The sequence below is a fragment of the Odocoileus virginianus genome, chromosome 12, assembly GCF_023699985.2.
Source record: "Odocoileus virginianus isolate 20LAN1187 ecotype Illinois chromosome 12, Ovbor_1.2, whole genome shotgun sequence".
Lineage (NCBI taxonomy): Eukaryota > Metazoa > Chordata > Mammalia > Artiodactyla > Cervidae > Odocoileus > Odocoileus virginianus.
Genome location: NC_069685.1, coordinates 13,000,040 through 13,013,387, shown reverse-complemented (window position 1 = coordinate 13,013,387; position 13,348 = coordinate 13,000,040). Strand labels below are relative to the sequence as shown.

General features: G+C 39.7%; 1 long non-coding RNA gene across 8 annotated transcripts in view; it reads right to left on the bottom strand.

Annotated features, from left to right (window-relative positions):
* LOC110127999 (uncharacterized) overlaps positions 1–13,348 on the bottom strand; it is a 139,560-nt gene that overhangs the window by 12,982 nt on the left and 113,230 nt on the right. The window lies entirely within an intron of this gene.

Sequence of the window (13,348 nt, the reverse complement as noted above, 5' to 3'; positions counted from 1 at the left end):
TAATGTGAAAATTTAGAAACAGCTCAACACACATTTTAAAAATTAATGGAATTTCTCAAAATTCTATTTTTAATAAAACTTATAGATTGCATTTGCCTTCACGTGCAGGCAGATTAAAAATGCAAGTGCTAGTAAGATGCCACCACCTCTCAACTTTCGGGCATTGCTCTGGCATCACATTAGTAAGAAATTATTTGTGTTTCAAAATCTTAAAATGTACATAACGTATTTAGGGTCATGCAAGTACTGAGCGTGAAGAACTCATGAGTTCTGACATGCTTCTCTATTCTCTTACTGTATACCCTTAGGCATGTCTCTAATTCACTTAATGTCTCTGTTTGCACACCTATAAGGTGGAGATAATTCAGCTGACCTAGTTCACAGGGCTGTGTGCTGAATAGCTGAATCGTGATTTATAACGTACATTGAAAGTACAGTGTTCTAGGCAAATGCTCATAAATATAATGACATGTTACAGAGTTGGGAGGCCATATTAAGCCACTTTCATGGAGAAGGAAATAAAAGTGCAGTGAAATTTTCATATACACCCAAGGTTAAAGATAATAGAAAGCAAGCCCTAGTCACTTTCTTAATGTCACTGCTCTACTTTATGGGAAGAATCATAACTGAACACTAAATAACGTGAAAGAATTATCCTAGAGAGTTAATTCCTGCCTACAGCTGCCTACAGCTTCTACACGCTGCAGAAAACTGCTTGAAAATGGAGCAACTGGGTCAACTGAGAGTGGTAGTAATGGAGTTATTGATCTCATGGCTTTTGTTTGTGTTTTTTTAATGGTTGGTGGGGGGAGAGTTATTAATGATATGTAGCCATGAAGAAACCTTCTATGACTATGGCAAGCTAATTATAGAACCAAAAGACAGTACTAACAGTACACCTAGAATATGTTAATGCTGTGTGAATACAGACATCATCTTCTGTTACTTTGCATTCCGGGTCTCACTGTGTCCCATAAGTCACCACTTTTGTTCTCTCAATCTGCACCTAGTGCTGTCATAGTTTCAATATTTCTAGAGCATGTTTACTCCTAAAAAATGAATAAAGCTACCTGACAGATCCTTTCATTTACCAACTTTGCTGAAGGTTGCCAGGCAGAAAACTGCCATGATGACTGTGACACATGACCCACCATTGTGTGGTGACCACAGCATGGCAGATATGATCTTAACTCTATGGCAAGATGTGAAGAAAAGAGAGAACATTTAAGGAAGCAAGACATTTCCAAATTATGCAAAGGTTAAGAAAGGGGATTAAACTACTCTAATCCATTACAAAATGACATATAAGCAGAGTTCGATGTTCTTAAAGGCCTAAGATAGCTTCCCTGGAGGCTCAGACAGTAAAGACTCCACCTGCCATGCAAGTGGATCCCTGGGTTGGGAAGATCCCCTGGAGGAGGGCATGGCAACCCACTCTAGTATTCTTGCCTGGAGAATCCCCTGGACAAAGGAGCCTGGTGAGTTACAGTCCATGGTGTCACAAAGAATTGGACATGACTGAGCAACTATAGATGGATAGAAAAGCCTACGGAGGGAAATACGGCTAAACTCAAAGTGAAATCTAGGACCAACAGAGTGGAAGGTGAAGACCGTAAGTCAGTGGCAGCAATAACTTACATAAATTTAAAGTACCAATAAATGTTATTATGCTACATAATTTATATGCATTGCATTCTCACAACAACCTTTTGAGAAATGTATTTGTTCGTTCAAATATATTTATTTAGTATTTTGTTTCCAAGTAGGAAATAGTAGGTGATAATATTTATACTATTTATACTACCATTACTTTTTTTAAAAAGTTACAATGCAAAGCATAAAGTTTTATTTTAAAAGACCTTAGAAAGTTCAATTGTTGAATCAAGAGAATTCAACAATTCATAGAAAGGAAAGCCCTCTGAGATGAGAAGTCTGTTTCAGACAACTTTCTGTGGAAGATTTGCCAGTTCTAGACATGGGCTGATGATTGGGTTTGGCCTGCACAAAAGATCTTCACTGGGAGAATGAAAAATCTGCGAGGCTTTTAGTGGTCATGTGGGTTGGCGGGACAATTGGAAACTTCAGTCATTCTAACCCATGGTTGGTTTTTCCCACAGTATATCTTTTAAATTCTGGAGGTAGGATGCTTTTATGAAGCATACTGCAATCTCCTTTAGTACCAGGGTGTACAAGAGACAGAGTCTCACTTGAGGATGGGACCTGTCTCCAACACCCGGCTGGACTCCTACAAACATTTGCCAAAGTGGGAAGCAGGGGGAAGAAGGAGGCAAAAGACCAAAGTCCCAGGCCTCTGAAGGCGGACTGAGTCTTTAAAAACCTGGCAGACACGTGTCTCTTTCGGATCTGGTTTCCTCAGTGTGTATGCCTAGAAGTGGTATTGCTGGGTCATATGGCAGATCTATTTCCTCAGGCCTGGTGCACTGGGAAGACCCAGAGGGATGGGGTGGAGAGGGAGGTGGGAGGGGGGACCTGGATGGGGAATACATGTAAATCCATGGCTAATTCATTTCAATGTATGACAAAAACCACTGCAATGTTGTAAAGTAATTAGCCTCCAACTAATAAAAATAAATGGAAAAAAATAAATAAATAAAAATTTAAAAAATTAAAAAAAAAAAAAAAAACCTGGCAGACAGACTTTCAACAGAAAGACGTGGAAAATCAGGCCTGTGAAACAGGTGAACTGGTTCAAACTGAATCATATTAACCTGCAACCCAGTCTCAATTCAGTGTAAGGCAGGTTAGGATAAGATGAGCGTGCATGAGACAAGTGCTCGGGCCTGGTGCACTGGGAAGACCCAGAGGGATCGGGTGGAGAGGGAGGTGGGAGCGGGGCTTGGGATGGGGAATGCATGTAAATCCATGTGTTGATTCGTGTCAATGTATGACAGAAACCACTACAATATTATAAAGTAATTAGCCTCCAACTAATAAAAATAAATGGAAAAAAAAATAAACATTACTAGTGTTAAAAAAAAAAAAAAAGGATGAGCAGTCCCTAACACTATCTTCCTAACATGGAAAACTCACTGGTAGGAGTTATCAGCTGGAATTAGACCAGTGTTTGTCATACAATTAAAATTTACTTGATCTGTAGAGAACTTGGTAAATGTGTTTAATAATCAAGGAAATAAAATATCATGGCAGGAGATCTTTAAATGATTGAATTATTGGAATAAGCACACAAGGGCTTTGAAATAGCCAGTTCTAATATAGCAAATAAATAAAAGGGGGAAAATGATGGAAAGATGTAGAATTCCAAAAGAAAACTGGGATTTCTTACAAAGAGTCAATTGCTCTAGAACTATAAAATATAATGTGTGAAAATAAAAGGTTCTTGAATATTAGTAGGTTGACCTACAGAAAATAGCATAATTGCATTAAAAGATAAATTAATTGAAGATACTCAAACTGAAACATGGGGGGGGAAAAGATCAGAAGAAATAGAGCTGAGCATAAACAGGAATGTGGTATTAGTAAAAATGTTTAATTTATATGTAATTGGAATCCTAGAAGGAGACAAAATTGGAGAAAGAGAAAATGGAATAGAAACAATATTTGAAAAGATAATATCCAATAATTTTTCAAAGTTGGTAAAAATATCAGCTCACAGATTCAAGAGTTTTATCAAATCTCAAGCAGGGTAAATACAAAGAAAACCACACTGAGACACATCACGGTCAAACTGCTAAAAATCCACAGCAAGAAGAAAAATTTAAAAACAGCTGATGAAAAAAAAACCTACAGCCTTTAAAGGAATGATAATAAAACTGACAGCTGACTTTTCAACAGAAACCAGGAAATATAGAAGAAAAGAGAGTGACATCTTGAAGCTGCTGAAAGGAAAAAAAAAAATTAGCTCCCAACCTTGAAGTCTATATCCAGTGAAAATATTCTTCAAAAATGAAGATATAATAAATATGTTTTTAGATAAACAAAAGTTGAGAGAATGTATTTCCAGCAAATCTTCACTAGAAGAAATACTAAAGGAAGTTTTCCCAATTGGAGGAAAATTGTTTCAGCTGAAACAATAAGAATAAAGAGCCCTGGAAAGAATATATGAGTATTTCTAATATATATATGTGTGTGTGTGTATACAAATAAACAATGACAGTTTAAAATAAAAGTAATAATAATGTCATGTACAGGCTGTAACATATGATAAAAGTAAAATATGTGAAAACAAAGTGGACAAGAAGGGAGTAAGTGGAGTCAAAGTATGGAAATAAACTTACATCTTTCAGAAAGTGATGAAGTTACTAATTTAATGCATATTCTAATAAGTCAAGAATGTGCATTTTAATATTTAGGCTAACCATGGAAAAAATTTAAAAAGAATATAACTAAATGGCCAATAGAAAACTAAAAGCGGAACAAAGAAAAATTTTATTAGTTCAAAAATGGGGAAGAAAGGAGGGATGAAGGAATAAAGAAGAGATGGGACAAACAAAATGAATAGTAAAGTGAAAACTTGTATTCTACTTTGTTAATGATCACCTTAACTGGGTAATGAACTAAACATAGAAGACTGTATAAAGAGGATAAACCCCAGTCATACACTATTAATAACAGAAGGCACACTTTTACTCTAAGGATACAGAAAGTTTGGAGGTAGAAAGATATGGAAAAAGATATGCCATGCAAAATCCAGCACAAATAAAACTGGGGTAGCTATGCTATTATACGACCCAATAGGCTTTGAGACAAGATGTATTACTAATGAAAAAGAGGGGCATTTCATAATTATTAAGAGGTCAACTGAACAAGAGATTAAAACAACCTTAAATTTGCATAGATCTTACTACATAACTTCTAGATATAGACAGCAAAAGTGGACAGAGTTAAAAGAAGGAATGAACACATATATATTTAGCAACTTAGAAGTGCTGAACAGAAAAATGCCTCTTGTCTCAATCTTACAGTCTTGGACTTCCCTGATGGTCCAGTGTTTAACAGTCTGCCTTCCAAGGCAGGGGACACAGGTTTGATCTCTGGTGCAGGAAGATTCACAAGCCATGGGCAACTAAGGCCGTGTGCCACAAGTACTGAAGCCCACAGGTTCCAGAGCCTGTACTCTGCAACAGAGAAGCTGCTGCGATGAGAAGCCTGGGCACTGTATCTAGAGAGTGGCCTCTGCTCACCGTAACTAGAGAAAGCTCGTGCCCAGCAACGAAGATCCAACACAGCCAAAAAATAAATGCATTAAAAAAAAATTTTTTTTAAGAATCTTATGGTCTCACACAAGAATGTTTCAAGAAGTAAACAACACTGCTTCTTCTTGCTTTTAAACCGAAGTGCTATTCTAAATACGTTTCTCATTCTGATTTTAAAACAGAAGTTGAAGGTATTTAATTGAGACATAATGTCACTAAACTAGTAAATGGCTGTCAGGACAAGAAGAAAGGTCTTTCTGACTCAAGACTCTGAGCTTTTTAAAAAAGTTTTTGCAAAGGTATGACTTAATTCTAATACTTTAAATTATAGTGTACTAAAGACATACTAGTTCTACTATATTTTTTATTTCTCTATATATTTATCACTAATAGTGAGAGAGTTTTCAGGGTTCCCAGATAGGTGGCTCAGTAGTAAAAAAAAAAAAAAAATCCACCTGCCAATGCAGGAGATGCAAGTGACGCAGGTTGGATCCCTGGGTCAGAAAGATCCCTTGGAAGAAGAAATGGCAACCCACTCCAGTATTCTTGCCTGGAAAATCCCATGGACAGAGGAGCCTGGAGGGCTACAGTCCATGGGATTGCAAAGAGCTGGACACGACTTAGCATGCATGCACAGGCCTCTATTTTATCATCTATCAGTAAAAATAATAATAGTTTTCATCAAAATTTAGTTATGAATACTAAATGGATAATAGAAAAAGTTCCTAATCCACTGTGGTAGGAAGAATAATGATTCCCAAAGATAGTCCCAGAATTTGTGACTGTCGTATCACACGACAAAAAGCAACTAAAGTTGCAGAGGGAATCAATGTGACTAAATGGCTGAATAAGGCAATATTCTTTAAGGCAAGAATATTGTCTTGGGTTATCTGGATGGGCCCAATGTAACCACATGAGCCCTGAATAGAAGAGGAAGGCAGGAGGTCAGAAGGAGAAACACAGTGATGGGAAAGGAAAAACAGAAACAGAGAGAGATATGCAACCTGAGACAGACCCAAAGAGTCAATACTGGCTGAAAAGGGAGAAAGGGACCACGGGCCAAATATTGCAGACAGCCTCTAGAAGCTGAGAGCTTGCCTCAGCCAAGAGCCAGCAAAGGCACACCGACCTCAGCCCTGTAAATCAGGGGCCCCCATGGTACAAGTATGTGGCCCGTTAAGAACCGGACTGCACAGCAGGAGCAGAGAGGCGGGTGGACAAGCGAGCAAAGCTTCATCTGTATTTAAAGCCACTCCCCATCACTCGCATGACCACACGAGTTCCACCTAATGTCAGGTCAGTAGCAGCATAAATGTAATGCGCTTGAATCATCCTGAAACCATCCCTGCCCCAGTCCTAGGAAAAATATTCTTTCACAAAACCGGTCCCTGGTGCCAAAAAGGTTAGGGATCGCTGCTTATAAATGCAAGAGATAGAATTCTACCGATAACTTGGTTGAGCAAGGAAACAGACTCTTCCCCAGGACCTGATCCCCCTTTGGATTTCTGATCTAAAGTACTATAAGATAATAAATTATACTGTTTTAAGTGGTCGAGTTGGAGTAATTTGTTACAGCACCCATAGAAAACTAAAACTTACATACCCGTTGATGCAGTTGCTATTATTACTATTGTGGTTATTCATGCAATCTTTCAAAATGTTTACTGACACTGCTCTAAGTACTGGGATGCCACAGGAAACAAATTAGCAAGGGCTCTGCCTTCACAGAGCTTACCTCTTAGTGGAACTCAGCCCGGGGACATGACCGAATGACTTTCATTTTCACTTTTTCAATGTGTTGATGGAATACCTACTAGGTACTAGCAAGGTGAGGAAACAGCAGAATGTTTTCACCGGACACTTGTACTTTTCTTCCTTTTAAGCAAGAAATATTTTTCTTTGGATAATTTGGCAGACTGACCATTTGTCAGTGATACTGTAATGAGTGGTTTTGAGCCCTGTTTTTAAGGTTAGGCTTCTTGCAAAAAGTGACACATAAAATTTTAAGCAAACGAGGAAGGATTACTTGATGGATAGAACATGATAGACTTATCGTGTTGCCTGTGAAAAACCATAAGGCTCATAAAAGCAGACAAAAACAAGAAAAAGGCCATTTTGAACAACAGAATGAAATAGAATTGTAGACAGAGGAAATTGATATAAATACTTGAAAGCTTGTGAGGCCACCTAAATATTCAACAATAGAAACTCTTTCGATAAAAGATGGTACATCCCATCTGTGCAATATCATACACTTTTAAAGTCATGCTTCAAGGATTATTTAAAGGCATCAGAAATTATTCCTGATGAAATATTACTTGAGATATTGTGTCAAAGGACTCCTCAAGTTATAAATATAGAAAGGAAAAATGAAAGCCATCTGCCTTGAGTAGGATGGGGATGACTGATAACACGACCGACAGTTCAAGGATAGAAGTGGCCTCAGATGAGGCTTGATCCAGTGTTCCAACACTGTGCCATGACCTAGCTTCTTTCTCTGTTCACTCATGCTAAGTCACTTGTGACCCTGTGGACTATAGCCCACCAGGCTCTTCTGTCCATGGGATTTCTCCAGGCAAGAACACTGGAGCGGGTTGCCATGCCCTCCTCCAGAGGCTCTTTCCAACCCAGGGATCAACTTGTTTCCTGTTTCCCAGCCCTGAACCAATTTCTATAACCAAAAAAGAAAGAAAGAAAGAAAGAAACACCTCTTATCCCCTCAACTCTCCACAATTTCTTTATAACAAGAAATTGGACAAAAATTTAGACTGCTTCCATAGCTTGGCTATTGTGAGTAATGCTTCAGTGAATATGAGTGCAGATATCTCTTCCAGATACTGATTTCATTTCCTTTGGATATGGGATTCTGACATCATCTCCAATACGTGGGCTTTTTTTCCCACAAAAAGTAATTCTCTGACATCAGCTGGATGTCTCACAGTTCAACTCAATTCCAATACTCTCCAGAGATAGCATTATGTCCCACAGTTAAGGGCTCAATATCCCAAGACTGGCCATCCACTTGCCAGTTACAAGTCGAGATACTAGTTACCTGTGCTTCTGACCACTAGTTACATTTTGGAAGTTCCCATGATCTCCTTGGGTTCTGTTATAATAACTTGTTAGAACAGTCACAGATCTCAGGAAACCAATTTATTCACCAGATTACTGGTTTATTACAAAGCATATTTGTTGTTCAGTTACTCAGTCATGTCCAACTCTTTGCGACCCCATGGACTGCTGCATGCCAGGGCTTCTCTGTCCTTCACCAACTCCCAGAGCTTGCTCAAACTCATGTCCATTGAGTCGGTGATGCCATCCAACCATCTCATCCTCTGTCATCCCCTCCTCCTCCTGCACTCAATCTTTCCCAGCATCAGGGTCTTTTCAAATGAGCTGGTTCTTCACATCAGGTGGCCAAAGTATCATAGTTTCAGCTTCAGCATCAGTTCGTCCAATGAATATTCAGGGTTGATTTCCTTTAGGATGGACTGGTTTGATCTCCTCGCAGTCCAAGGGACTCTCAGGAGTCTTCTCCAACACCACAGTTCAAAAGCATCAAGTCTTCTCAGCTCAGTCTTCTTTGTGGCCCAAATCTTACAACTGTATATGACTACTGGAAAAACCATAGCTTTGACTATATGGACCTTTGTCGGCAAAGCGATGTCTCTGCTTTTTAATACGCTGTATAGGTTGGTCATAGCTTTTCTTCCAAGGAGGAAGCCTCTTTTAATTTCATGGTTGCAGTAACCATCTGCAGTGATTTTGGAGCTCAAGAAAATTAAGTCTGTCACTGTTTTCATTTTTTTCTCCATTTTTTTCATTTGCTATGAAATCATGGGACTGGATGCCATGATCTTTGCTTTTTGAATGTTGAGTTTTAAGCCAGTTTTTTTCCACTCTCCTCTTTTACCTTCATCAAGAGGCTCTTTAGTTCCTCTTTGCTTTCTGCCATTAGGGTGATATCACCTGCATATCTGAGGTTATTGATATTTCTCCTGGCAATCTTGATTCCAGCTTGTGCTTCATCCAGTCCAGTATTTTGCATAATGTACTCTGCATATTAGTTAAATAAGCCAGGTGACAATATGCAGCTTTTATATATTCTTTTCCCAGTTTTGAACCAGTCTGTCTTTCCATGTCTAATTTTAACTGTTTCTTCTTGACCTGCATAGAGGTTTCTCAGGAGGCAGGTAGGTATTCCCATCTCTTTAAGAATTTTTCAGTTTGTTGTGATCCACACAGTGAAAGGTTTTAGCCTAGTCAATGAAGCAGAAGTAGATGTTTTTTTCTGGAATTCTCTTGCTTTTTCTTTGATCCAATGGATGTTGGCAACATGATCTCTGGTTCCTCTGCTTTTTCTAATTCCAGTTTGTACATCTGGAAGTTCTCTTATATAATTATATAAAGCTCTATATTATTTTATGCATATAGTTTCATAACTTCCTATATACTGTTGGCCCTTGAACAATTCAGGGTTAATATAATTGATAGTCAGACCCCTATCTCTGCAGTTCCTCCATAGCTGCAAATTCAACTATGGATCATGTGGTACTATAGTATTTACTATGGAAAAGTATCTCATGTAAGTGGACACATGCATTTCAAACCTACACTGCTAAGTTTAATATTTATATGTAGACCAGTAGTTTATACATACAGTTAGTTTATTCATAAATTAATGTACATTTAAAAGTTTGACACCTAGTGGTGAATGGTTCTAATAAGTATTTAAAACCATGGGAGAGGACTTCCCCTTCCAGCACAGTGGATAGGAATCACCTTGCAATGCAGGGGAGGTGGGTTTGATCCCTGGTCCTGGAGGATTCCCCATGCCACTGAACAATTAATACCACGTGCCATGACTACTAAGCCCGTGCTCTAGAGCCTGCATGCCACAGCAGTTAGAGCCAGCATGCTCTAGAGCCTCTGCCCTGCGGCAAAAGAAGCCGCCGCAATGAGAAGCCGATGCACCGCAACCAGAGTAGCCTCTGCTTGCTGCAGCTAGAGAAAGTCCGCCCAAAGCAACAAAGACCTAGAGCAGCCAAAAAATAAAGTAAACATAAAAAAGAAATACATACATAAAACCATAGGAGAGTGAAGTGCAAAAGAAATGACATCATCAAGCAAAAGTTAAGAAGTGCTCTTTTTTGCAGAAGTATTTTTGACTGATTAAAGTTAATGGGTCTGATCCATTAAGATTAGTCATCTACATATACAATGGAATATAACTCAGCCACTAAAAGGAAAGAAATAGGATCGTTTGTAGGTGACATAGAGTCTGTCATACAGAGGGAAGTAAGTCAGAAAGAGAAAAACAAATACCGTCTATTAATGCATATATTTGGAACCTAGAAAAATGAGACAGATAAACCTATTTGCGGGGCGGGAATAGAGGTGCAGACGTAGAGAATGGATATGTGGACACAGAGGAGGGGACAGGGAGTGTGACACCAATTAGATTATGACTGACATGCGTACATGGTCATGCGTAAAACAGATAGCCAGTGAGAACTGCTGTAACACAGGACGCTCAGCTCGCTGCTCTGTGATGACCCAGAGGGATGGGATGTGGGCAGTCGGGGGGAGGGAGCCTCAAGAGGTAGGGGAGATATGTATACATGTAGCTATTTCACTTCATTGTACAGCAAAAGCTAACGCAACATTGTAAAGCAATTATATTTCAACAACAACAAAAATTGTCTATCACCAAACATCTAGATAGCCATATCTATGGACTTCCAAACCTCCTTTTTTTTAAATCACTCAGAAAATATGTAACTGACCTATGTCTGAGCTTTCCTGAGCCATTTCTTCTCTAGTTCCACCTGTGTCTATGTCATTCTTAGCTGTCATCACTGGCTGTGATCTGGCCACACACACACAGACACAGACACAGAAACACACAAAGTCCAGTAAAGTGGTGGTACTGATATTCTCATGGGAAGATGGACAGTAGGGATGGATCACATAGCACAGCTTCATAAACAACATTTTTGCTCTCCTTCACACACTCCCAAGTACCCATTCCCTTGACAGCTGTCTGACACCTACTAACTCATTTGCATTTATTTTATCCTTCCCTTCTGGAGCCACATTGCCACCAGCCTGTATCAGTCTAGTTTGCTTCTTTTAGTGTGTGTGTGCATAAGTTGCTTCAGTCGTGTTCGACTCTGCGATCCCATAGACTGTAGCCTGCCAGGCTCCTCTGTCCATGGGATTCTCCAGGTAAGAATACTGGAGTGGGTTGCCATGCCCTTCTCCAGGGGATCTTCCTGACCCAGGGATCAAAACCACATCTCTTATGTCTCCTGCATTGGCAGGCGAGTTCTTTACCACCAGTGCCACCTGGAAAGCCCGGCTTCTTCTAGGTCAAGAGTCAAAACAAATATCATAGATGTGTGTGTGTATATATATATATAGTACTAGAAAAATGGTACTGATGAATCTATTTGCCAGGCAGGAGTAGAGACGCAGGTGTAGAGAACAGATTTGTGGACACAGAGGGGAATGGAGAAGGGGGACGAACTGAGGGAGTAGCATTGACATATACACTCCCTTGCGTGAGCAGATATCCAGAGGGAAGCTGCTGTATAATACAGGAAGCTGAGCACGGCGCTCTGTGACAACCTAGAGGGGTGAGAAGGTCGGGGTGGTGGGTAGGGGGAGGATAGGACAGAGAATCAAGGAGAGAATACATGTATATTTACGGCTGATTCACATGGTTGTGTGACAGAAACCAACACAACATTGTAAAGCAATTATCTTCCAATTAAAAGTAAAAATAAAAAAATCACAGACACCCATAGAAGCCAGCCAGACAACATACAGGAAAAGATAAAGCCCAAGTATAAAGGACTAGCGGGGATTATGGAAACCAGACAAAAAGTGCCCCAGGAAATACTTGGTAGCCTGTGGGAACAAGGACCCAGTATTCCTTGAGCTCCTGGAGACCATGGAAATAGGATCTTTTTCACATCTTGGCAACTAATTCACATTTAAAAAAACACTCTGTGGGCCAAAAAAAATGTATTTGCTAGCCAGATGAAACCCATGGGCTACCAGTTTGTGACTGGTTCTCTGGATCTCTCAGTTCCTCTTCCTAACTGAAAGATGGTAGCCTTCTCTTGGTGTTCTCAATTTATATAACCAAATAATAGTCACTGCCCAGGGTAGATGTAAATGATTCATCACTTGATTTGTGTGTGGAGGTGGGAAGTAATACAGTTATAGACACCAAAACTTTCCAACACAGCACCACATCTTGCAGCTAGCATAACCTAAGTGTCAGGAAAGCTGGTACCAGTTCCTCTTTCCAGTTCCTAGATATAATCTTGCTTCCCTGGTGGCTTACTGGTAAAGAACCTGCCTGCCAACGCAGGAGACCTGGGTTCAATCCCTGGGTCAGGAAGAACCCCTGGAGGAGGGCATGGCAACCCACTCCAGTATTCTTGCCTGGAGAACCCCATGGACAGAGGAGCCTGGTGGGCTATAGTGCACAGGGTCACAAAGAGTTGGACACAACCTAGTGACTAAACAACAAGAGATAATATTATATCCCACATCATAATACAAGATAAATGCTGAGATGCTTTCAACCCTAAAATTAAATGAACTACATTGAACACATTTTTCATGCCTTGTTTCTTATTTTTTCCTTTCGGAAAAAAGCAGAGTAAGCCAAGCATCCTTCTATCATCGATGATTGATGGTGTTCAAGATGCTGTGATACACACTACATGAGTGACATTGCCTGAAGAGTCAATGCCCAAAGCAACCGCTTTTCAACTTCTTTTCTTGACTCTATATCATTCAGGGTTTAGTCAAGAAAGTGAAAATCACTGTACGGATTTCAAAGAGAGGGATTTAGAACAAGGAATTTGTTTACCATGTTGAAAGTCAGAAAGAGCAGAAAGTGTGAAGCCCCATATTGGGATCATAGGGCAATATTTCCAGAATTAGCCAAGCTCCATGGCAATTATTGTCATGAGCCATCCTTTTTGTCATGAGTTATGCCATCCAGTTGTCATAGCACCATCTCTATATCAGGCACCAAAAGACCCCCGACCAATGACCTAACACCACCCCTTCCCATAGGAATTTTCTTTGCCTTGAGACTATAAAAATTGGCCACAAGCCCATGAAAGGGGCTGGCTCTCCCATGAGTTGACCTG